At 39.8% G+C, this 23,125-nt stretch overlaps 2 pseudogenes across 2 annotated transcripts; one reads left to right on the top strand and one right to left on the bottom strand.

Annotated features, from left to right (window-relative positions):
* The first annotated feature begins 1,824 nt into the window (after positions 1-1,824).
* LOC311620740 (calcyclin-binding protein-like) lies at positions 1,825-2,530 on the top strand (annotated as a pseudogene). Its single transcript has one exon. The product of its transcript is annotated as a calcyclin-binding protein-like (transcript).
* A 15,785-nt stretch (positions 2,531-18,315) lies between these two features.
* Positions 18,316-20,542, bottom strand: LOC311618632 (protein lin-28 homolog A-like; annotated as a pseudogene). Its single transcript has 3 exons — positions 20,477-20,542; positions 20,027-20,088; positions 18,316-18,803 (listed from the first exon to the last, which is right to left on the bottom strand). The product of its transcript is annotated as a protein lin-28 homolog A-like (transcript).
* Positions 20,543-23,125: the final 2,583 nt, after the last annotated feature.

Raw genomic sequence — 23,125 nt, forward strand, 5'->3', positions numbered from 1 at the left:
AATAAAGGTAGTTTTAAAATTTTTTGTAACATAAAATAGGGATGTCTTCAGAGTTTTTAGCATTAAATGTAATGCAGATGTACATTGTTTTCCTACCAAGATTTACTAGTCAAACATGCTTATATAATCTCTACTACATATTTATGATTATAACACTATAAATAAAACCTCAGAACAAAATGTACAATAAAAAGTAATTACTTGATGCACATTGAACATGATAAGTAGAATAAGAAAAGAAAAAAAGAAAAAAAAGGAAGAGCCATAATTTTTAATTTAGGCTTTTGTTTGTTTAATTTTTTGATACTTTCCTGATTTGTCAATAAGAAAAATAATTTAAGATAATGGCTTGCTTTGTTTAATATTTCCTAAAACTTTTATAAGTAGTTCAAGCATAATTATAAGAATAACTGAATTAAATAGATTAAAATGGGATACAAATTTATAAATAAACTTTTCAACAATTATGATTTATACTATGTCTACTTAAAAATAATTATAGAAAGCTTTTTGGTAACTTGAATCTTAAAACTATATTGTTGAAATAATGATGAATATTCATTGAATATCCAGATCATTTCCAAATAAGATGACATATTAATACATTAATTGCTGAATATAAGTTTAAGTTTTTTTATTTTTGGCATCTTGTTTTTATATGGTACATAGAAGCTAAAATATTTGGGTCTGTTAATAAATATGAGAAACTTTATGATGAAAAAGACATATGCCTCTAGAGAATTGTAAAATGATGTATTCAGATATTTGCTATAGGATAATTGTGACAGACAATTCATAATTGTCAGCTTCTAGTTTTCATTGAAAATTAAGGTTATTAATAGTTATAAATTCTATATTGTAAGTAAATCTACTAGAAGTAATAACAGTTAAGAAAAAACAACAACAACAAAAAAAAAACAACCCACCTCTGAATATAAGGAAAAGAAGATGTATTTTCAATAAGGAAAGGCATGAGTATGTATTTTTGTTAGGGGAAAAGAAGAGTAATTTTGTCTGAATGTAGAATGACTGTTCCAGAATGAGAGAGAAGAGTATCACACACACACAAAAATGAATGAATTAAAAACAATTTTTGGAAGGTTTTTGAACAAGGAATCATGAAAAGGAATTTTTTCTTGGGTGTCCAATGCTGCCCAACATCAGGTGAATTTATTTACATGAGTTTTTAAAAAATTAGTCTTGGAATTTATAGTACACAGATGCAAGACTAGAACTTGGTTTTCTCTTTTTGAAACAAAACAATTTTCTTAGATTATTGGTCTACTCTTAATAAGAAATTATGAAAAAAAATTTTTTTTTGCCCTTTAATTTATCTGCCTAGGAAACCAATAGTTTGTGTCTTAGAGAAGTTCCTGAGCTTCGTGCTGTCTTTATCAAGTCTTGGTTTACTTAAGAAAATTAAGACTTCTCAGTATTAAGAGAGCTAAGTTTTAATAACTATCTTTCTGTATGTGCCTTGGAAATCTCGAATTGTCACTTTGGTGAAACGGTAAGTATGGTTTCACAGGGACCGGTGATCCTATGCAGTCAAGTGTTCACACCTTTAGACATTTTTGACGACTTTCCAAAATCCAGTTTGACATCAAACAAAGATTTCCCAGAGCACTCCCGGAAAATCTGTCACCTTGTAGAAGAGAGACGTTTGACCAATTAGGGTTCTTTGCTATTCGCAGTTGCGTGGGCAGTGTTGTCAACTAAGAAGCGATGAAAGAGCCCGTGGGCACTGCCACTCAAGCTGGGGCAGAGATTCCTGCTCATCCCCAGGCACACTGCAGCTCGGGCCTTGCCCAACACAACCGGACCATGGCTTCAGCTGTGGAAGAGCTACAGAAGGATCTAGAAGAGGAGACAGTGCTTCTGGAAAAGGTAACTGGAAAAAAAGAGTTCATGATGCTCTTACAGCTGAAAAATCTAAGACAGACAGGAATCAAGAACAAGATGCAGCAGAAATTACAGAGGGAAGCAGAACCTGTGGACAATGAGAACCCAGCTGTGATGGTCGCTCCCATTACGATGGGATATACAGTGGGAATCAGTAATTATGGGTGGGATCAGCCAGATAATTTTGTGAGAATCCACATTACCTTAACTGGAGGTCATCCAGTCCCCACTGAGGACCTGCTGGCACATGTCGCAGAGAGAGCACATGACCTTTTGGTAAATAGTTAAAATGGGCATATTTACCTCATGAGCATGAACCTCTTGAAACCCATCTCTGTGGAAGGCAATTCCAAAAAAGTCAAGATAGATATGGGGATTATATTGTGTAGGAAGAAAGCAACAAACAAAACAAAACAACAACAACAACAACAAAACACATGTAGTACAACTACCCAACTGAAGTTGAAAAGGGAAAGAAAAGCCCTCTTATGACTCTGAAACAGGCTAGCGAGGGGTTGATGAATGTTGTAAGAAAATGTATGAAGATGGAGATGTTAGGAAACAAACCATTAATAAGGCTTGTGTGGAACCAAGGGAGAAACAAGCCAAAGGAGATGCTGAATTTTGAGATAATGCTACAAAGCCTTCTCTTAAGTAAAGGAAATAAATCTTCCATTTCTTTTGCTGGAAGATTTATTTAAACAAAATATGCTTATTAAACACTTCCTCTAAAGATGGTCCTTCAGTAACCTGATCATTTTGTTCATGAGAAGGTAATACTGCCTTCTCATGTGAAATGTATAAAAGCAAAAGCAAGTTTGGCTTAATGAAAAGGCCACAAGGCATGCATTTTTGTTTAGCTAAGAGGTAGAAAACAGAAGTTATTGCTTGCCTTTAAGTTCTTGACATCGGTTTCCACCAATGTCAGAATAAGTAAAAAGTAAACCTGACAAATTGCATTAAAAAGTGATAATAAATCTTCTTAGGTTATATCTGCATGGCTCTATGATACTAATATAGATATATCAGAAATTCTATAAAGTTATTAGACATTTGCAATACTGATCCTGGCTGGGTAACTCAGTTGGTTAAAGCATCATCCTGATATGCCAAGATTGTGGGTTCGATCCCTGGTCAGGGTACAGACATGAATCAAACAATGAATGAATAAATAAGTGCACAGAGAATCTCTCTCTCTCTCTCTCTCTCTCTCTCTCTCTGTCTCTCTCTCCCTGTCTCTCTTTCTCCCTAAAATCAATAAAATAAAAAAAATTAATACTCTTGTTGTCCAGTTATTATGTTAAAATGTTGAATGTCACAGAAATAATTAATTATTCTTTGTCAAATGATCTATCATCAGAACTTTAAGCAAGGTAATTGTAAGCCCGTTGCCTTTCACAGACAGGTGCTGTTTTACCCCGAGTCTCCTCTGAAAGCATTTATGCACAAGAATGATCCATGATGGCCTCACTGGGATAACTCTGAGACCATGCCACCAGGCTGAGGAAGAATTTCTAGAACTAAAGAAGAAGCTGATAGATTCATAAAATTTTGAACCCAAGATCAAGCAGAAAAAGAATTAATTCACGGGCCTGAGTGAACTGATAAGGATGACTATAATATTTAATGACTTTTGTTTAAGAGATTATTAGTTCTTTAATGTTTTGTTTTCCAGATTTAAGGAAACCCCTTTCTCTTAAACTATTGTAACTTACAGCAATATTGTGAACTATACCTTTGTAAACAGAGTTGAAACATTTATTTTTTCTTCCTATATGATCTCTCTAGAATGTGGGAACGTTTAGTATTCTTATTTTCATAGCAATGTAGTTATTTGCATAAGTTCAATAAGAATCTGTTCTTCTTGTAACAAGACAGCCTGGAATGTCATGTTTGCCAATGATGTGCATCAACTCAGAAGTGACCGGACAGCGTTAAGGAAGCCCCCTTTGGGAAAGCTGGCCTGTATTTGGCTTCCTGGGTTCCCCACTTTGCAGGTAAGTAAGTATATTTTGGGAGCAGCGAGAAAAAAAGAATTCAGTCAAATTAGTATTCATTACAGGCAAAATGAGGTAGTGTATTCTTGGCTTGATTTCCTAGCTTTCCAAAGTCCAATCTGGGATTCCCTCTGAAAAGTTCTAGCAAAACAAACTCAAAATGGACCATGCAAGCTCCTGGTGCCCTAATGTGAATAACCAGGCCAAGTTTAATGAGACCAGACATAGTTCTCAAACAAATTAGTCTTACTTTGCTTATATTTGATAGAAATGGAGGTGATAATAGAAAGAATTTTTTTGTTTGTTTCAATGACAAAACAATAGTGCACCCTTGCAGATTCTGTCTAGCTCATTTTGCCAGTCTTGGCTAAGACCTGAATTCTTCTAGTTTCTTCCAATATCCAGCTATAACTCAAAATTAACATTCCCAAAATTTCCCCCTTGATTTGGAACTGAAACTGCCCTTTTCACAAAGTTATGCAAGCTAAAGTTGGATTGCTTGATATAAATGTGTAAAAAAAAAAAAGAAAAAAGAAAAAAAGAAAAAGACTATAGTCCTGGCTGGTGTGGCTAAGCAGTTTAGAGCATTAGCCCTCGAATCAAATGGTTGAAGGTTTGGTTCTCTGTCAAGAGCTTGTATCTGGTTGCAGGGGTAAAATTCCAGGTGGCTGCATGCAGGAAGCAACCAACTGATGTCTCTCTCTCTCTCTCACATGGATGTTTCTCTCACACTCTCTCTTCCTCCCTCCCCTCTCCCACTTTCCCCTTCTACTTTCTCTAAAAAATTAAAGGGGAAAAAATATCCTTAGGCGAGGATTAACAACAACAATAACAACAACAACAAAGTCTACAACAGATGATGACATCTGGGCAGCCTTCATGCCTTTTGCTGTATGTGCCACTCAGAAACTTCACTGGAACAATGATGCCATCCCCAGCGGCACCAAATAGCAAACCAGAAAGATTCTTCAGGTGCTTACTGCCATCCTGACTCCACCATCTAGAGATGCTTCAAGCTCGAGCTTAAAAATCTTGACTGGCTGTCCTTTGGATGCAGATACTATGTTACTAACCATTAATCTTTGTTTTTCTTCTATTTTCATAGAAAGTCCCCTCATTAAATATCTGACTGCTAGCAAGATATTATTTTGCTAATTAAATATTATTTTTCTTCAGTACTATTCAAATATCTGTACAAATCTTTTTTTAAAAAAATATATATTTTATTGATTTTTTTTTACAGAGAGGAAGAGAGAGGGATACAGAGTTAGAAACATCGATGAGAGAGAATCATTGATCAGCTGCCTCTTGCACACCCCCCACTGGGGATGTGCCCGCAACCAAGTTACATGCCCTTGACTGGAATCGAACCTGGGACCTTTCAGTCCGCAGGCTGACACTCTATCCACTGAGCCAAACCAGTTTTGGCAAAATATCTGTACAAATCTTAAGGACTGTGGCCATTACCTCAAGGACTTTTGGCTATTAAAAAAGGAAGAAAATGGAAGAGATAACACCATTCACTTGACTTAATAAGTTATTCTCCTGAGCATAAAGTAACTCTTTAAGGGAAAACAATCTTAACCCAAAGCATGCCTGAATAAGGTGGGGATGTAGAGATCAGAGGCGGAAGTGTTGGGCTTTCCTGGTGACCTTAGTTCATACTTCTGACTTCCCAGCAAGATGATTCCCTCTCAACACAAGGCCTTTGCATATGCTGTTCCCTTGGCCAGGAATTCACCTTCTCCATCCCCATTCCTTTACCTAGTTAACTTCTGCTCATCCAATAGGTAGCAGAAGCAGTACTTTCTCAGGGAAGCCTTTAGTGGCCTCTCTGACTAGGTCAGATTCTCCTAATTTAGGCTCTCAAAGCACCATGGCCACCCCTTCTTAGTACTTGTCACAGTTTTAATTTTTTATATATTCATGTGGTTATATGATTATTGACCATCTCCTGTACTAGATACCAAGTCCATGAGGGGAGTGGTGATGCCTGCTCTTGGTCATTTGTATCTCTAGAACATGGCACCTTTCCTGGTTTACAGTGATACCCCCCCCACCCCCTCCCAAATAACTGTTGAATGAATGCACTAGGGATTGCCAATGACTTGAAGCATTTACTTTTCTATTGTCTCCAGCCCCCATGCCATCCTGGAGGCCAAGTATATACATCCTTATCATTCTATAGAATGGTATAAAAGTAAAAATCTGATAGAACAAATAAGAATATTTAAAATAATACCTCCTTTCCTATTCCTTCAATGTATTCCCTTTTGAATATCTCCTTTCAAAACTGATTCAGAGAGATCTGCACAAGTGTGTGCCTCCCTTACCAACCTTAGCACAACTTTCCTTGGGTGTCACTTTGAATAACACAAGCATAAGCATATTGTGACCAACCGTGTGGGTCTGAGCTTGCTGTTAAGGCCCACAGCACTAGGACGTTGTCCTCACCAGAAGTTAATTAGCATCATCTGCAATCTTGAATGAGGACTCCCTATCTCCTTAAGCAAAGATTAATCTGGACTGTTCCTGTTTGTTGTTGTTGTTTGCATTAGAGAAAAGGTAAGATCTTGGCCATTTAAAAAGGCTTTTACATTTTTTCCACACCCTACAGGCCATGATGGTCACATACAGTCATTGCTGGGTCCACCTCTCCCCAGGAGGTCTTTCTAAAAAAGCTGAAAGACAACACTCTGGCCTCAGACCAAATGTGGAGTGAAAAAGGTCTGGCTTCTTGGCAGCCCCTCTGTCCCACTGACAGCAGCCCGGCTTGTGGAGGCATCTGGTATCAGGACTATCTTGAGTTCCAGTCCTGGGAAAAATGTTCTCTGCTGCTTTTGTGGAACAAGAAAAAAAGCTTTAAAGATGTGTGTGTGCATGTGTGTGTAATATTTTATGTCAAATATATTAAAAAGCCTTAGAACTAACCAAATGGATTTCTAGAAAGATTATCTGTCTTTTATTTTTCAGACTTTTTATAACTCTTAAGGTTGAGGAACAGAGATTGTCACATCAAGGTTTTTGTTTGTTTGTTTTTTAATCACTGCAGTTATTTGGGAGGAGTGAGAGCGAGAAAGCAGGTCATAATTTAAATTGTGTGCTAAACATTTTCCATACAGTTTAATATGAAGATTAAGAAGTTAGGACTTGGGATTTTTCCAAATAGATTTTATTCTTCTTCCAAGATGCAAACAGGAGGAAAGAATAGTGATATATAGTGATTAAGTGTGTGGGGTTGGGTGCTGGTCCAAATCTCAGGTTATTGGGCATGTGACTTCTGGACAATTACCTCTCCGAGCCTATCTGCAATCTGGAAAGAGTAATTCCAACTCCACAGAGTTGTAAGTGCTGTTTGATGTAATATATGTAAACTGCTTAGACCAGTTTAGGCACACATCAACTGTCCAATAAATGGGGGCTTTAATTATAATTACTATTTCTACGAATGCCAAACCAAACTTGATACTTCTGGGCAGTTCTCTTATGTTGACAAGAGGAATCCAGACTGTAGTTTCTAAGTGGAGGAGGGTGCAGTGGCTCAGAATGCAGAGGGAGCCCATTTGAAAGTAAGTTAATAGCAATCACATTTGGATAGTGTTCAATTTACAAAATGCATTCTTCTTCCTCTCTTCCCAACAACTTCTCTTTTTGTTACAAAAACCTGTGGGTAGATAATGTTAGCCTTGTTCTTAAATGAGAAAACTGAGGCCCAGGGAGGTTAAGTGACTGGATCAAAGTTACACAGGTAATGAATGACAGAATTGCAGAACCAGGACCTAAATTTAGGCCTTATAATTTTAAATCCAGGGGTTTTATTATATCACAGAAGTAAAAGTTCAACCAGAATGAGAATCAGAAACGTAAAAGTATGTATTCTATTTATATAACAAATTATGATGCTATCTTTTGTTGGCTTGACATAGAAGTTTGAAATTTTCAGATGATCACATTCATTTGCTCCCCACAGCCCCCTTGGGGGATGTATTTTTTTCAGATGAAAAGATACAGAAGCTTAGAGATGTAAGGAGCTTGTCCAAATTCAGTCAGCTAGGTCAAGGAGCTGGTGATGGTGCAAGCCAGACCTGCCCTTCATGGAGAACCCCTCTATGACCCTGAAAAGCCTCACCTGAGCAAGGACAAACACCACTAAAATCTCAATGAGTGTAAATAGAATGTAACAGCTAACAGATTTTATTTACAAGCATCTTCTCACTTAATCCTTAAGACAACCCACAAGTGTCTTAGACACATTATAAGCTGTGGAATATTCTGCCTGAATCTAACGTCCACGTTCAACCACCAAGCAAGTCAGGTGCCCTTTCTGGTACTAATTGGTTTTGGTGTAGATCAATAAAAACTAAGATTTCAAATTAAGCACAAAACCAACCAACAAACCAACAGATCCCAGAAACCAACCAAGAGGCAAGAACAGAGATGAATGAGATCTGGGTGGCTCATCTGCAGCTCTCCTTGCAACATCAATGCACAGCATGTTCTTCCACCAGGAGGTCTGCACCCTCAACCTTAAAGTAGACTGAAGCACACCATGTTGATGCTGCATTGGAATGCATGGCCTGTAGAAACTCAATGATCTCAGATTAATTTGCCTTCAGGAGGCCAACAGGTTCTAAAGAGTAGTTTGCTTTTGACCCCTAACTGCAAGTAAGCACCTTGGAGCCAGTTTAGCTTCTTTCCCTCTTATTGATGGCTCCCTCTCTTTCCCCTGAGGTATAGCTCTTATTAAGGACTGTGTGGTCCTTTGTCCTGAGTCAAAGGCTTTTCCAGCTTCCATCTTGAACCATCAAAAATTCCTTAACTTCCTCTTAGCCTATATAAAACCACTTTTTTATTCTGTCTGCCTCTTATACATACACTGAACCTCTTGACAACATCTCTATTCAGGGGAAAGCTTAGATTGTAAACATTTCATAGAAGCAGTGGGTGGTGGAAGCATTAGTGTAGCTACTGAACTGATCCTTAGGGGGACAAAGTTTGGTTCCTGAACTGTAAGTTTTTCATTGCATAATGCACTTACCAGGAGTGCATCATGTCAGCTGACTATATTGCCACATAAGTGTTTCTCCTGAAGAGGCAGGGGCTGGGAGATAAGAAGGGTTACAGGTAGGTCCAGAGAGCTGAAAGCAAATGTGGGAAAACCTTGGATTGAAACACATCGAGAATCTCTGTATCTGTGAAGCAAGTGTCATGATCAAGGATAGCCAAGGAGAGAACGTGGTCTTCCTGTTGACCACAGACTAGGGCAAAGCTGTTCTTTTCTTGTTCTGTGAATGGTTAAGGGGAAAAAGACAACTACCATGGTCCAAATGGGGGAGAGGCATGCAGGAGGAGTGTCCGTGGGAGAGTGTTGGTGGGAGAGGCTCATGCTGCCACAGCTGTGATCACTAGCCATGAGCCAGGGCATCTGGTGCCTGTTGATCAACTGAGTGGTGCTCCTGCTATAGGAGTGCAGTGTCCACCAGGGGGAAGCTCCTGCATTGAGTGTCTGCCCCTAATGGTCAGGGTGCGTCATAGCTACTGATCAACTGGTCAAATGGTTGCTTAGGCTTACATACATATATATATTAGAGGCCCAGTGCACGAAATTCATGCACGTGTGTGTGTGTGTGTGTGTGTGTCCCTCAGCCCAGCCTGCACCCTCTCCAATCTAGGACCCCTCGAGGCATGTCTAATTGTCCATTTAGGCCCGATCCTACCTCTCCAAGGAAACAAGGGTACAAAAATAATGATTGTTCATCAAATATTTATAGGGACCTGGTGACTGAAATTCTGCAACTGGATGTGGTTTACCAAAAGCAAAGAAGTTTCATTATCTTTCTTGGACCCTTGCTGGCATCCAGATATTTGCAATCATCAATCACCTCCGGATTTCAAACCTCTCCCATCTCTCCTTTCATTTGACATAAAAGAAACCTAAATTCTGTACTTTCTCAAGATGATTCTTTAGGACTCTAGCCCTCCATCTTCTTAGCTTGCTGGATTTATGAATTGATTCCTTTTCCTTGCTCTACCTCCTTGCCACTCGACTTATTGGCAGTAACAGCTAACAGATCTTATTTTACATGTGTGGCAAGCAGTTTGAGCTTTGCCTTAATTACATTACCATTATGTGTCAATGTCAAGATCTCTACGCCCCACCCACACCTGAGTGCTCATAGATAAACCTCAGAGCACTCAGAGCTGACAAAGTTCTCTTCAGAATAGTTTCATCTGGGGACATATTGATAGCAATGGCATCCATTCACTTGTTGGATTTTGTTACTTTTTGAGCAAGGATAAATGACAACTTTAAAATTATGAAGTAGGCCTTTGTTTGTTTCCTGAAGATAGAGCTCTTAGACATCACCACTTCTAGGCCTAATTCTGTAGATGGCAAGAACTACCTGGATTCATGAGAAAAATCTGAAATACAGACTATATTTTAAAGAAAAAAGGACATATAATGTATATACTTTAGTCCAATATCATCACCTCGTAATAACCATGATGAAAAATGCATCGAAGTGGATGTATTTAATAGGTTTCTTATTTTATAAATACAAAATAAGGAAGGTAACTGATCACCCAAGCTTTATATTAAACTTTAGGAGAAAAATTATGAATGTTGTCTCTATAGTACCAGAGTGTGGATGAATCATAGGTACATGAATATCTTTACTCACAATATAGTTATATTAAATATGAGTTAATAAATATAAGCTCCAACTTAATAACAACTCCCTGATATTGTATAACCTACTCATGTAATATTCTCTAAGAAATTATTTACCTTTTTCAGTTGGTGAACTACTTTTATCTCTAGGTGTTTGAGCGTATTTGAAAAAATAAAAATTCTGGATTAATACTACAATGGTTTTCAAAGCACAAAAATGTTTCTGCCTTACACATTACTTAAACTCTTCTGTTAAAAGTTGGTATGATTCTATTGCAAAAATGAAAAAGATGTGTAAAGGTATTTGATAATACAAATGTTGATATTAGCTTTAATAACAAACTACTAGTTGATTGAAAGCAGGCCTAATTTTGTAGATGGCAAGAATGACATGAACTCATGAAAAATATGAAATACAGACCATATTTTAAGGAAAAAAGGACATATAGTGGATATAGTTTAGTACAATAATATAGAATTATTGAATTAAGTCCATGCCAATTGCAGCACTATGCTAGATGTGGAGAATCCAAATGTCAGGAACAGTGTCAGTCTCTGTACTCAAGCTCATTTTCTAGAAGGGGAGCCTGAGATGAAAACATGTAAGTTAGAATATAGAAGGTGCTATCATAGAGGAGGGCACAAAATACTGGGATTCAGTAGAAGGTTTCTAGAAAGGATAACGTGTCAGTTGTATATTGCTGCATAATAACTCCCCCAAACATGATGACAATGAACAACTAGCTTTTACTATCTCACATAGCTTCTAAAGGCTAAGATACCTGGTGGGCTTCACTGGGTATTCTGCCTCTAGGTCTCAAGTGAGGTTGCAGTCATACTGTTTGTTGGCCAGGACTGCTGCCATCTGAAGATCGGACTGTGGGAGAATCCACTTTCAAGATGGCTCCCTCACATGGCTGTTGGCAAGAGGCCTCAGCTCTCTGACATGGGGGTCTCCTCTTGGGCTACTCATAATATGGCAGTTATCCATCCCAGAGTGAAGGCTCTAAGAGACAGACAGGCAAAAGTCAATGTCTTTTATAACCTAACCTCAATTGACATTCTATAACTTCCTCCCTATCCTATTGATCATACAGCTCAACCCTGATACAAGTTGGGCAAGATTATACGAGAGTATGAATACAGGAGACTGGCTCCACAAATGCTACCTAAACCTAGTATAAGTTCCAGTAGAATATACTTTAACACATTGTTATTTTAAATAATTTTTAGTTAACTGATAATCTTAAGTGATAATTTTAACTGGAATATGAATGTCTGTATATAAAAGGAGAATAATAATAGTAGCCAACATTTATTAAACTCATTGTGTTCAGAAGGCACTGTCAAAGGACTTTCCATGTATAACCTCATTGATAAAGAGCACAGCTTTGTGTTTAAACATCTGGATTCTACAGCTACATAGTCTTTTTAATTTAATTTAATTGAAAAATTTTAATATTGGCATGTTTGGGCAGATTACCTAACCACTCTGTGCCCTGGTTTTCTTATCTGTAGACAAAGGTATAGCATTTCTCTCACAGAACTGTCTTGCGGGTAAATTAAGGCCAGGTACCAGGATCTTTTCTGGCTGTCGGAACACCGAGTTTCAAAAACTCAGCTCTCTTTCTTTATTTTTACCCATGGGAGACTGCAGGGCACAGGCACCACACTGGACTGACCCAGAGGTAAACAAGGAAATCTCAGTTTAGAGTTGAATGTCTTCCACAAAGCAGGCTGGTTGATTCCCATGATGCCGGTCAGCTAGGCTGTATTTTAAGTTGTCAGCCCACTCTTAAGCTTCCTCCTCCTGGAAAAAAAAAAAATAAAAAATGAGGCACCCATGGATTTTGGGACAAGTATCTTACTGCTCCCAGGGGAAGCAGATCTGCTCAGTGGCTTGGATCAACACATACTTTTTCCACGGGACATTGAAGGCTGGCCAATAGGCCACCTCAGGCTATTCCCCTGACCTCATGCCCTAAGGACTGAGGACATGCTCTTTTCTTGGTCCTGGCACCCCTTGAAGTCCCACCTACTGTTCTCATCTAGTCTAATCTGACTTGTTCAGGCTCTTGTTTTTTACTTTTTTAAAGCATTAGTCAAAATCTCTCTGCAGGAACTCTCAACCTTCAAAATGTCTATCTTCAGAAAACAGAAACTTAGGATATATATGCTGGCTCCTCCGCAGGTAGGCCAATTGCTTAAAGCCTTCCCAGGTTACTGTGGGCATGCCATTGCATTTGTGCATTGCTTCTCTGGACTGTGAAAACAACTTTTCACACAGGAAATGACCCATAGCCCCAGACAAGTTTATCTGAACTTGATTTCGGGGAGTGTTTTGTGTCTTTATCTTGGGCAGAGTGATTTAAAAATAAAGGGTAAGAACTTATAATGGCAATAAGGGGGGAAATGTGTTCAGAATGATGTGCCTCACTTTCCATCCTCTACTCTCCTTCAGAAATGACACAGTCAGGTTCCTTCAAAATGTACAAGGGAAGCACCAGCTACTCACCAGAGATTAGTCTTTAAACGTGAACAAAGTAAGAGTTGTATCAGTAAAGTAAATCCTTCTTAGCTGATAGCTATCTGCTGGGTGCCTATTTTTACCTTTCCACGATGGATGGCCGGACTTGCCATCACCAAGACAGAGATTTTCCCAAAGTTGGGGCATCCTCCACCTTTCCCAGGGCAGCTGTCACTCCTGGCCCCACTTCCTGCTTGGCTAGTGGCACAGCATCTATAGTCATGCTGTCCACAGATGCGGTGGGATGGGGGCTGGAAAGGCATGAGCTAAGCCCCCTCCTTTTCTCAAATTCTATTTAGAAAAATCTGCTTAAAATCATGGACTAGGCAGCCTCTTTTCCTGTCACCACAGTCAACCATCCATCCAGTCTAGCTGCTCTTGATGGACTTTTTTTCCCTTCTTTTTGTGAATAAACATAAGCATCTTTCTTGACAAAAAAGAATAGAAAGACACAAAAGTGTATGCAGCTGTTCATCTTACTGCCTTAAGAATCAAATAGATTGAGGAAAGGACCCCATTCTAAAACTATAGTGTTGTGAGCTAGGGGCATGCTCAAGATCGTGGGCTTTGAAGTGGGACATTACTCTGGTGTTTCAAAGGTGTGTTAACTTAGACACACAAGAACAGTGGACAGGACTTCCTTAGAAACCCTTTTTTTTTTTTAAAAAAAATATTAATATATATTTTTATTGATTTTTTACAGAGAGGAAGAGAGAGAGATAGAGAGCTAGAAACGTCGATGAGAGAGAAATATCAACCAGCTGCCTCTTGCACACCCCCTACCGGGGATGTGCCCGCAACCAACATACATGCCCTTGACCGGAATCGAACCTGGGATCTTTCAGTCCACAGACCGACGCTCTACCACTGAGCCAAACCGGTTTCAGCTACAGTATATTTTTGATGGAGAAAGAAAAACTTTTCCTCTACCCTCTTAGGTTCAATATTTTAGGGCCTGCAAATTAAACTGACAAAAGACAGATTAGTAACAGAAAAGAAAGATTTTTTTATTCATGTACGTACATGGGAATTCACAGAAAAATGTGGACTAGAGGGAATTAGAATTTGGGACTTATATACCATCAGAATAGGGGAAAATACTTTTACGGGAGGTAAATGGGTCCTTTTGAGAATAGATAGGAGATATGTCAGTTTAGTGACAATATCTATTCAGATGATTTTTATCTTGATTCTGATCTCCAGTGATAGAAATCAATTTCTCCTGGTGTTCTGGAGGGCATTTATGATAGGATGAGCTCAGAACTAAAATTTTTCACAGTGGTATATATTCTGAATCCCTTCACCTTATTTGTGTTACCCAAGTCAATTGCAGTTTCTGCAGCTTCTGCCGAAGGGAACTGCCCCTGCCCCCCCTCCCCAGCCTCTGCGGCCTCTGTGGGGCTCCTCTCCCCTCGTGCTCCCTCCCTCCAGCCACCAGTGATTGAACAAGACCAGGACCTGACCATGGGCAATCACGATGTTCTGAGGGAGCCTGGCACAAAATATTTGCTCAGATAGGGAAAAGCCTTAACCAGTCATGATCTCACTCTTAGATCTGAGTTGAGAAATAAGTAGAAAGTTAAACTGTTCACAGTGGGTTCACATTAAAATTTTTTTTTTTTAAATTTTTAAATTTTTAATTATTATTATTTTTAAATCTATTTTATTGATTTTTTTACAGAGAGGAAGAGAGAGTTAGAAACATTGATGGGAGAAAAATCATTGAACAGCTGCCTCCTGCATACCCCCTACTGGGGATGTGCCCGCAACCAAGGTACATACCCTTGACTGGAATCAAACCCGGGACTCTTAAGTCTGCAGGCCAATGCTCTATCCGCTGAGCCAAACCGGTTTTGGCTGGATTCACATCTTAAAGATATCTGAAGGAGAGCCAAGAGGGAGACTATTTGACGTGAAAGGGCATAAATAGGTCAGTTAACATTATAGAGAAGCAGGATATATGAGTAAGATATACTCTCAGGCTAATATAAATATGTAGAATAAAAAGTAGTGTTTTAGGGTTAAGACTTGGGAGTCAGATGAGAATCTGAATTTTGACACGTCTACTTAAATGAGGTGTGACTTGCACTGGTTAATCTTCTGAACCATAGTTTTCTTATTAGAAACACGTGGATAATAACATATCTGTTATTGAGTTTTAGGGAGAATTTATTGAGATGACATAGGTTCTTAGCACTGTCTCTGATTCAAAGAAGCACTGAATAAATGTAGTCATTATTATAGCTATTTCCCCCCAAATGTATTTTATATTTGATAATCTTCCTGTACTACATTTTGAATTTCATTTAATATATCAATTTATGAATGTGTAATTTATGATTTTATGTTATGTTTCAGGATGTTTTCATATTGAAGTGTAGATTTTTAGACCAAAGTTCTGAAATAACCAAATCAATTTTCTAATGGACAATTTTCTTCTACCTTTAAGGATAAAAGGAGAATCTTCCAAGATGCTTATTTAATTTTGGGTTCATAAACCTCGAATTTTCTTCTTCATAGGCCCTTGAAGTCTTGAACTCACACAACAGAAAGAATACCAACAGTGAAGTACTAATTGGCAAATGGATAGACTGCATTTTCACAGGGTTTATGGTTTCTCACCTTTACCTTATAGAAATGAAGTACTTAGTATTTTCTCTCTTGGAGAACCGGTGCAAAGGGGTGGGTAGATTCAATTTTTAGTCACGTCAACTTTCTGCTTCTTCCTATCCCCTCCCTACCAGATAATTAAGGACCACGAGACATATATAAATAGCTTCAGCTGAGAACATCCTCATATCTTTGCTTCTCTCATCACCGAGCAGGGCCCATAACTGATGTTGCAATTAGAGTACTGATTTAGCTCTGAGAGACACATTGCGAATGTTCCGCTGAGGAGGATGGTATTTATATCAGTACTGACTGATGAAGACTTTGTCAACTGTACCTTTGGCAGATCATTCAATGGCATGCCCCTGGGTTAATCTGTTTCTCATTATAACTGATGATCCCTGATGGTGTTTTCAGAACCACGCATCTCACAAAGTGCCATGGTGTGGGACAGACCTATAAAAATTAAGGTAATTAAGAAAATACTCAATCTCGAGTGTAGGGATCAACAGAAGAACTGAAGAGGTCAAGACATTTAGTGATTTACTGAGGCACATTTGGTATCATTTGTACCAACAGGAATTCACACGTCTGCATTGCTGGTTTAATTGTCTCCTTTGGCACAAGAGAAAGGGAATGGAAATAGATGAACTACGTGTATTTACCATAGAAGAGTAGGGCAATTAAAGTTGTTTTCTTTTTTTATGTCTTAGATGTTACAAGTGCTTGAAAATCATAACATATTCTCAGGTCAAGTAACACAGAACTAAGAATTCTAAGATGATTTGATTTAAGAGTCAGTGATTATCTATCCCTCTGTCTGTCTGTCTATCTATCTATCTATCTATCTATCTATCTATCATCATCTTATCTCCCTGAAAGATAAGTGGTGGAAATTCAGATAGGGAGTTGGGCTCACTCTCTTCCCTGTCCAGGCCACTGTCAAAAGCTGGAAATTCTGGGGGAGGAGACTCAAATAAAGCATTTAGGGAGGGAATTCTCCCTAAGCCCTCACATGCATTCAGATAGAGTGTGGTTGGAATTCCTTTGCCTTACCCCTTCCCTCCCTGCCAAGAGGGAAGAGGGGGTGATGCTGTGGAACCCCCTCAGAGGTACATGGCAGTGCCTGCTGCCCCCTACCCACCCTGTCCCCACTTTCTCCGATTTGCCAATTGACGCCTGCTCCTTAAAACTTTCTGATCACGAGGTGCTTGCAGTGAGTACTGAAGGACCCTGAGACTCAGGAGTTGCATAGGGAGGGGCTGACAGAAGCAAAGGCTGTAGGCTCCACCCTGAAACCCCGCCCCATCAGGGAAGCTGCGAAAATGCGACAACGAAATAGATCACAAACGAAAGAAATGGAGGACAAAAAGCGACTGGTATAGAGTTCAAATCTACGCTTATAAGGTTTTTCAAGAATTTCCTAGAAAAGGTCGATAAGACCTATGAGGATATGAAAAGGGATCAACTAGAATTAATAAGGAATTAACGAGAAATGATAAGGGATCAACAAGAAATAAAGAATACATTGTCTGAAAAAAAAAAATTATACAGCGTCCTAAAAACAGAATGGAAGATTGCAAGAATCAAGTCAAAGATTTGGAACATAAAGAGCCAGAAGACACTCCTCCACAGAAGCAAGAAGACAAGAGAATCTAGAAAATTGAAGATAATGTAAGAAACCTCTGGGACAACTTCAAGCGAACCAACATCAGAATTATGGGGGTCCCAGAAGATGAGAGAGAGCAAGATATCGAAAACATACTGAAAGAAATAGTGACAGAAAACTTCCCCCACCTGGTGGAAGAATTAGACTTACAAGTCCAGGAAGCGCACAGAACTCCAAACAAAAGGAATCCAAAGAGGACCACACCAAGACAAATCATAATTAAAATTCCAAGAGCAAAAGACAAAGAGAGAATATTAAAAACAGCAAGAGCAAAACAGGTAGTTACCTATAAAGGAGCACCTATACGATTGTCAGCTGATTTCTCAACAGAAACCATGCAGTCCAAACGGGAATGGCAAGAAATATTCAAGGTGATGAATAGTAAGAACCTACTGCCAAAGATAATCTATCCAGCAAAGCTATCACTCAGAATCGAAGGCCAGATAAAGAGCTTCACTAATAAAAAAAAGCTAAAGGAGTTCATCACCCCCAAACCAGAATTATATGAATTGCTGAAGGGGGTTCTTTCGGAAGAGAAAGTAAATAAAGATAAAAATTATGAACAACAAATACTTAACTATCAGCAAGTGAATCTAAAAACCAAGGAAATTAAAAAAAAATCTGATGAACAATATTAACTGTTGAATATAATAGAATCAGAGGTATGGAAGGGGAGTGAAATGATGATTCTTGGGGAAAAGGGGAGAAGGGGATGTGGGAAGAGACTGAGCATAAACTGTGCACCTATGGATGAGGACAATGGGAGGTGGGGAAAGGGCAGAGGGTGGGATGGGAACCTGATGGAGGAGAGCAATGGAGGCGAGGGGTGGGGGTGGGAAGGAACATTTGTAATAATATGCACAATAAAAATTTATTAAAAAAACAAAACAAAACAACTTTCTGATCACAAAAGCATAGCCCCGGCACCCACTGTGGCTCAGTTCTGGGCACCAGGGAGCAGGGCAGGGCTATGGATCTCTTCTTCATCCGAAAGTAGGCTGGCTTTCCCTGTGAGCTGCGGGCCTGCGGGGCCTTCAGTGGACAGGAGGCCACCATGTGGTTGATGCTTTTGGCAGAAGTGGCACTTCTTGGGCTGGGGCGGGAGCTTGCATTCCTTGGCACGATGGTCTAGCCCTCCACACTTGTAGCACCTGTCTCCCTTTAATCTGCTTCTGCATGTTCTTCCCCTTTGGCCGCCTCTCACTTCCAATACAGAATACCCCACCAGGGGCAGTGACTCCATAGATTCCAGGCCCTTTGCAGACTTCTTAAAGGTGAACTCCACTGCCTCCTTCAGGCTCCGGAAGCCCTCCATGTGCAATTTACTCTGGTGCACAAAGACATCCACTGGTGGGTCGAGCACGACCCCGGCAGGAGGCGGTCATGGACAAGAAGCCAAACCCCACGCGCACGTTGAATCGCCACCTGCAAACGGCTGGTTTGACACGGAGCCCATGGTAGTCGGGCTAGGGCCCCAGGTCGGGCGGTTGCTGGCCTTAGAGAAGTCCAGAGGCAAAGGGGTGGCTCTGAGAAGAGGCTGCTGCACTTCCCCCAGCACAATCAGGTAACACTTTTTTTTTGAGGAAAGAATAGAGGAAATGAGATCCTTTTCCCCAGACTATAAGTTGATTTAATAGCAGTCTTTGATTTCCCAGCTCCCGGGCAGTTTGATTACAATGCCATTTAGCAGGAGCCAACAACTTTAAAGATCTTTAGCACATTATAATGAAACTAGAGGCCCGGTGCAAAATTTGTGCACTGGGGTGGGGGTGGGGGTGGGGAGGGCAGGGGGCCATCAGCCCCCAAGGGGTTCTTTCACAGCCTAGGACCCCTTGGTAGGGTCCTTAGGCCTAGCCTAAGATCAGGGCCTATGGGGGCTTTCCTTCCCCAGGCTGCAGGCAGCTGACTCCACCCCCACCGCTGCCAGTGCACCGCCTCCCCACCACCACCACCACTGGTGGCCTCAGGCGTGGGGTGCAATGGCTTATCTGGCCTGGCTGGGTCTCTCTCTGTGGGGCGATCACTGGCCAGCTGCACACCTGCCACAGAATCGCCAGTAGTGGCCTGGGCCTCCCCTTTTCTTTGCTGGGTTGGGTGGCAACCTTGTGAGGGGCCATCTGCCTACCTGATCGCTCCTAACCACTTGCCTGCCTACTTTATCACCCCTAACCACTGGTCTTCCTGCCTGATCACCCCTAACCACTCTGCCTGCCTACCTGATCACCCCCAACCACTAGCTTGGGGGCAGGGCCAACCTGGTGAGGGGCCATGGTGGTTCTGGTCTCTGGTTGTTCTGCTTATGATGGCTGGCCTTTTATTACATAGGATTAATGGTTTCTGCAAACAAAGAGGTCTTCTCTGAATCAAAAAGCACTACCAGTGTCCTGTAGAATGAGAATGTGCCTGAAGGCTCCATATAGTTTGGACCCTCTTTGTCCTCATCTATAAAATAAGTACAGTGTTACCTATGCCATTGTTTTGTGGGAAGGATTCAAATCACATACTTATGAGAAGTGCCTGGCACCTAATACATTTCTATCAGCCTCTTTTCCCAAAGTCATTTCCCTTTTCCTTTCCCAATTGAAGGCCGTAGGCATTAGCGTTTTGAAGACAATACAATTACAAAACTAACGATGTACTGTACTTACCATATGCTGGATACTGTACAATGCTCTTCATATTTATTAACCCATGTACTCTTGTCAGTAACCTGTGAAGGAAGGTATTCTTATCATTTCAATTTTACAGACACTGAGGGACAAGAGAGGCAGTTGCAGTTGTATTTCCCTGTTGAAATAAAATAATGCTTTTTGTGGATCTCTCTCTCTTGGTATTTTTTCTCTTAGCAACATTCTTTATTTATGTTGCTTTTTATACTTGACAAGGTACATTGAAAAATATATATTTATTGATTTCAGAGAGGAAGAGAGAGGGAGAGAGAGAGAAACATCAATGATGAGAGAGAATCATTGATGTGCTGCCTTCTGCATGTCCCACATGAGGGATCATGCTCACAACCCAGGCATGTGCTCTTACCATGACCTGGTTCCTACACCTGCCAGGCTTGGCTGATGGTATTCTGACAGACGTTCCCTCACCTCTGAAAATTTCATAGCAGATCCTGAAAGTAAAACCAGTCTGTACAAGTTTAAATCTAAATCCATGTAATCAAGAGCCTTTGGCAGGCATCCCTCTGTGCGGGAAGAGGGGAGGGGGGAGAATATTCAAGGAGGGGCAGCATATTTGAGCCCAGAAGGCTGGCAAAGGTATGACACCAAGGCTGCAGTCAATCTCTCATTCTTTCCTTTATTCATTGGACATTTGCCACCTCGTGTGCCACAGACTTTATGATTACAGATGTCTCTAATGGTCAAGAGCTCTCCAATGTAGCCTAGGACATGGGACATGGAGGAAAAATGGGTTAGGGAGGCCATCCAGTTTCCCCTCTATGATGTCACTTTTTAAAGGGAGGGGGGGGGGAAGAGGATTGACTGATATATATATATATATATGGGGAGAGAGAGAGAGAAAGAGAGAGAGAGAGAGAGAGAGAGAGACCAGATTATTATGATCTCTGATAATCTGGCCACTCAGTGTATATCTTATATAATAAAAGGCTAATATGCAAATTGTCCCCTTGACCAAGAGTTCAATCAGCAGGCAGGCCGGTCAACTGCCCATGTCCCCTCCCTCTGGCCAGGCATGAATTCATGTACTGGGCCTCTAATATATATATACACATACTGTATGACCAGATTATTATACATTCAGAGATCATAATAATCTGGCCACTCAGTGTGTGTGTGTGTGTGTAATATATATATATATATATATATATATATATATATATATATATATATATATATATATTATATCTATAAACATATATATTACATTATTTCTAAACTATTCATTGAATTTTTAATTTTAGCAATTCTATTTTTAATTTTCCAAGAACATTTTTTGTTGTTTTTTTTAAAAATAGTATTTTGGTGTTGTTTTGTAATGTCTTCCTTAACCTTTTAGAAGATTTCTCTTGTTTCTATATTTTCTTTGTTTATTGAGCTGCCACTATCTATTTCTTTCTTGCTATGTATCTATTATTACAGGCTTGGTTACTTGTAGCAATTCATTCTTAATTAAGCATGAGCTACTGGAAAATAAAGGGGGAATGCTTCTGACATGGGCAGGGCTTGCTGTCTGCTGGTAATTATTTTAGGATCATTGGCAGGGAGTTGGCTCCAATGCTGGAAAACTGCAAATGCCATTTTATGATGTCTTTTCTCTGGAGCCATCCCATTTTTCCAGATACTTCCCGTCTGGGTGAAAAGGGGCCTGGTTAAATTGGGTTCAGGCATGTTTGGGTACTTAACATTCATTGATTGAATGAGTGTGGCAAATATAGGCTTTTCAATTAATCCCATCCTTTGCTATAATGTCAATAGAAATGGCAAAATCTCATCTATAGTGTACATTATGTCAGGCACTAATTTAATTGCTTTATACTGTTGATTGCTTTGGTAACTTTTTCTCATTTAATCTTCCCAACAAACCTATGAGGCTACAAAAGAAGAAACTGAGGCACAGGGAAATGAAATAACTTGCCTGAGATTATGCAGCACTTACATTATAAAGCCAGGATTTGATCTTAGGCCCTTTGACTGCCTATGCAATGCTGCCTCCTTGATAGGAAAATGACAGAGGCTGGCATGTGGGCAGTATTATATCTGAGGGTGTTAGAAGACTGTAAGCTCCATACGATGGAGTAAAGACAGTCTCTTGAATAAATGGTGCTGGGAAATTTGGTCAGATACATGCAAAAAAAAAAAATGAAACTAGATTACCAATTTACAAACTCAAAATGGTTAAAGGACTTAAATGTAAGACAGGAAATCATAAAAATCTTAGAAGATTGCATAAGTAGCAAAATATCAGACACATATCATAGCAATATCTTTACTGATACAGCTCCTAGGGCAATGGAAACTAAGGAGAAAATAAACAAATGGGAATACATCAAAATGAAAAGCTTTTGTACAGCAAAATAAACCACCAACAAAACAACAAGAAAGCCCACTGTATGGGAGAACATCTTTGCCAATGTTATTTCAGATAAGGGTTTAATCTCCAAAATTTATAGAGAACTCATACAACTTAACAGAAGGGAGATAAACAATCCAATAAAAAAAAAAAATGGGCAAAGGACTTAAATAGACACTTTTTGAAAGAGGACATACAGAGGGCCAAGAGACATATGAAAACATGCTTAAAGCCATTAATCATCTGAGATGCAAATCAAAACAACAATGAGATACCATCCCTCACCTCTCAGAATGGCTATCATCAACAAATCAACAAACCACAAGTGCTGGCAAGGATGTGGAGAAAAAGGAACCCTCCTGCACTGCTGGTGGGAATGCAGACTGGTGCAGCCACTATGGAAGACAGTATGAAGTTTCCTCAAAAAGTTAAAAATGGGCCGAAACCGGTTGGCTCAGTGGATAGAGTGTCGGTCTGAGGACTGGGAGGTCCCAGGTTCGATTCTGATCAAGGGCATGTACATTGGTTGTGGGCACATCCCTGGTAGGGGGCATGCAGGAGGCAGCTGGTCAATGTTTCTCTCTCATCGATGTTTCTAGCTCTCTATTCCTCTCCCTTCCTCTCTGTGAAAAATCAATAAAATATATATTCAAAAAAAGTTAAAAATGGAACTCCTATTTGACCCAGTAATCCCACTTCTAGGAATA

This window comes from Pipistrellus hanaki, assembly GCF_964339955.1.
Source record: "Pipistrellus hanaki genome assembly, chromosome: 3".
NCBI lineage: Eukaryota > Metazoa > Chordata > Mammalia > Chiroptera > Vespertilionidae > Pipistrellus > Pipistrellus hanaki.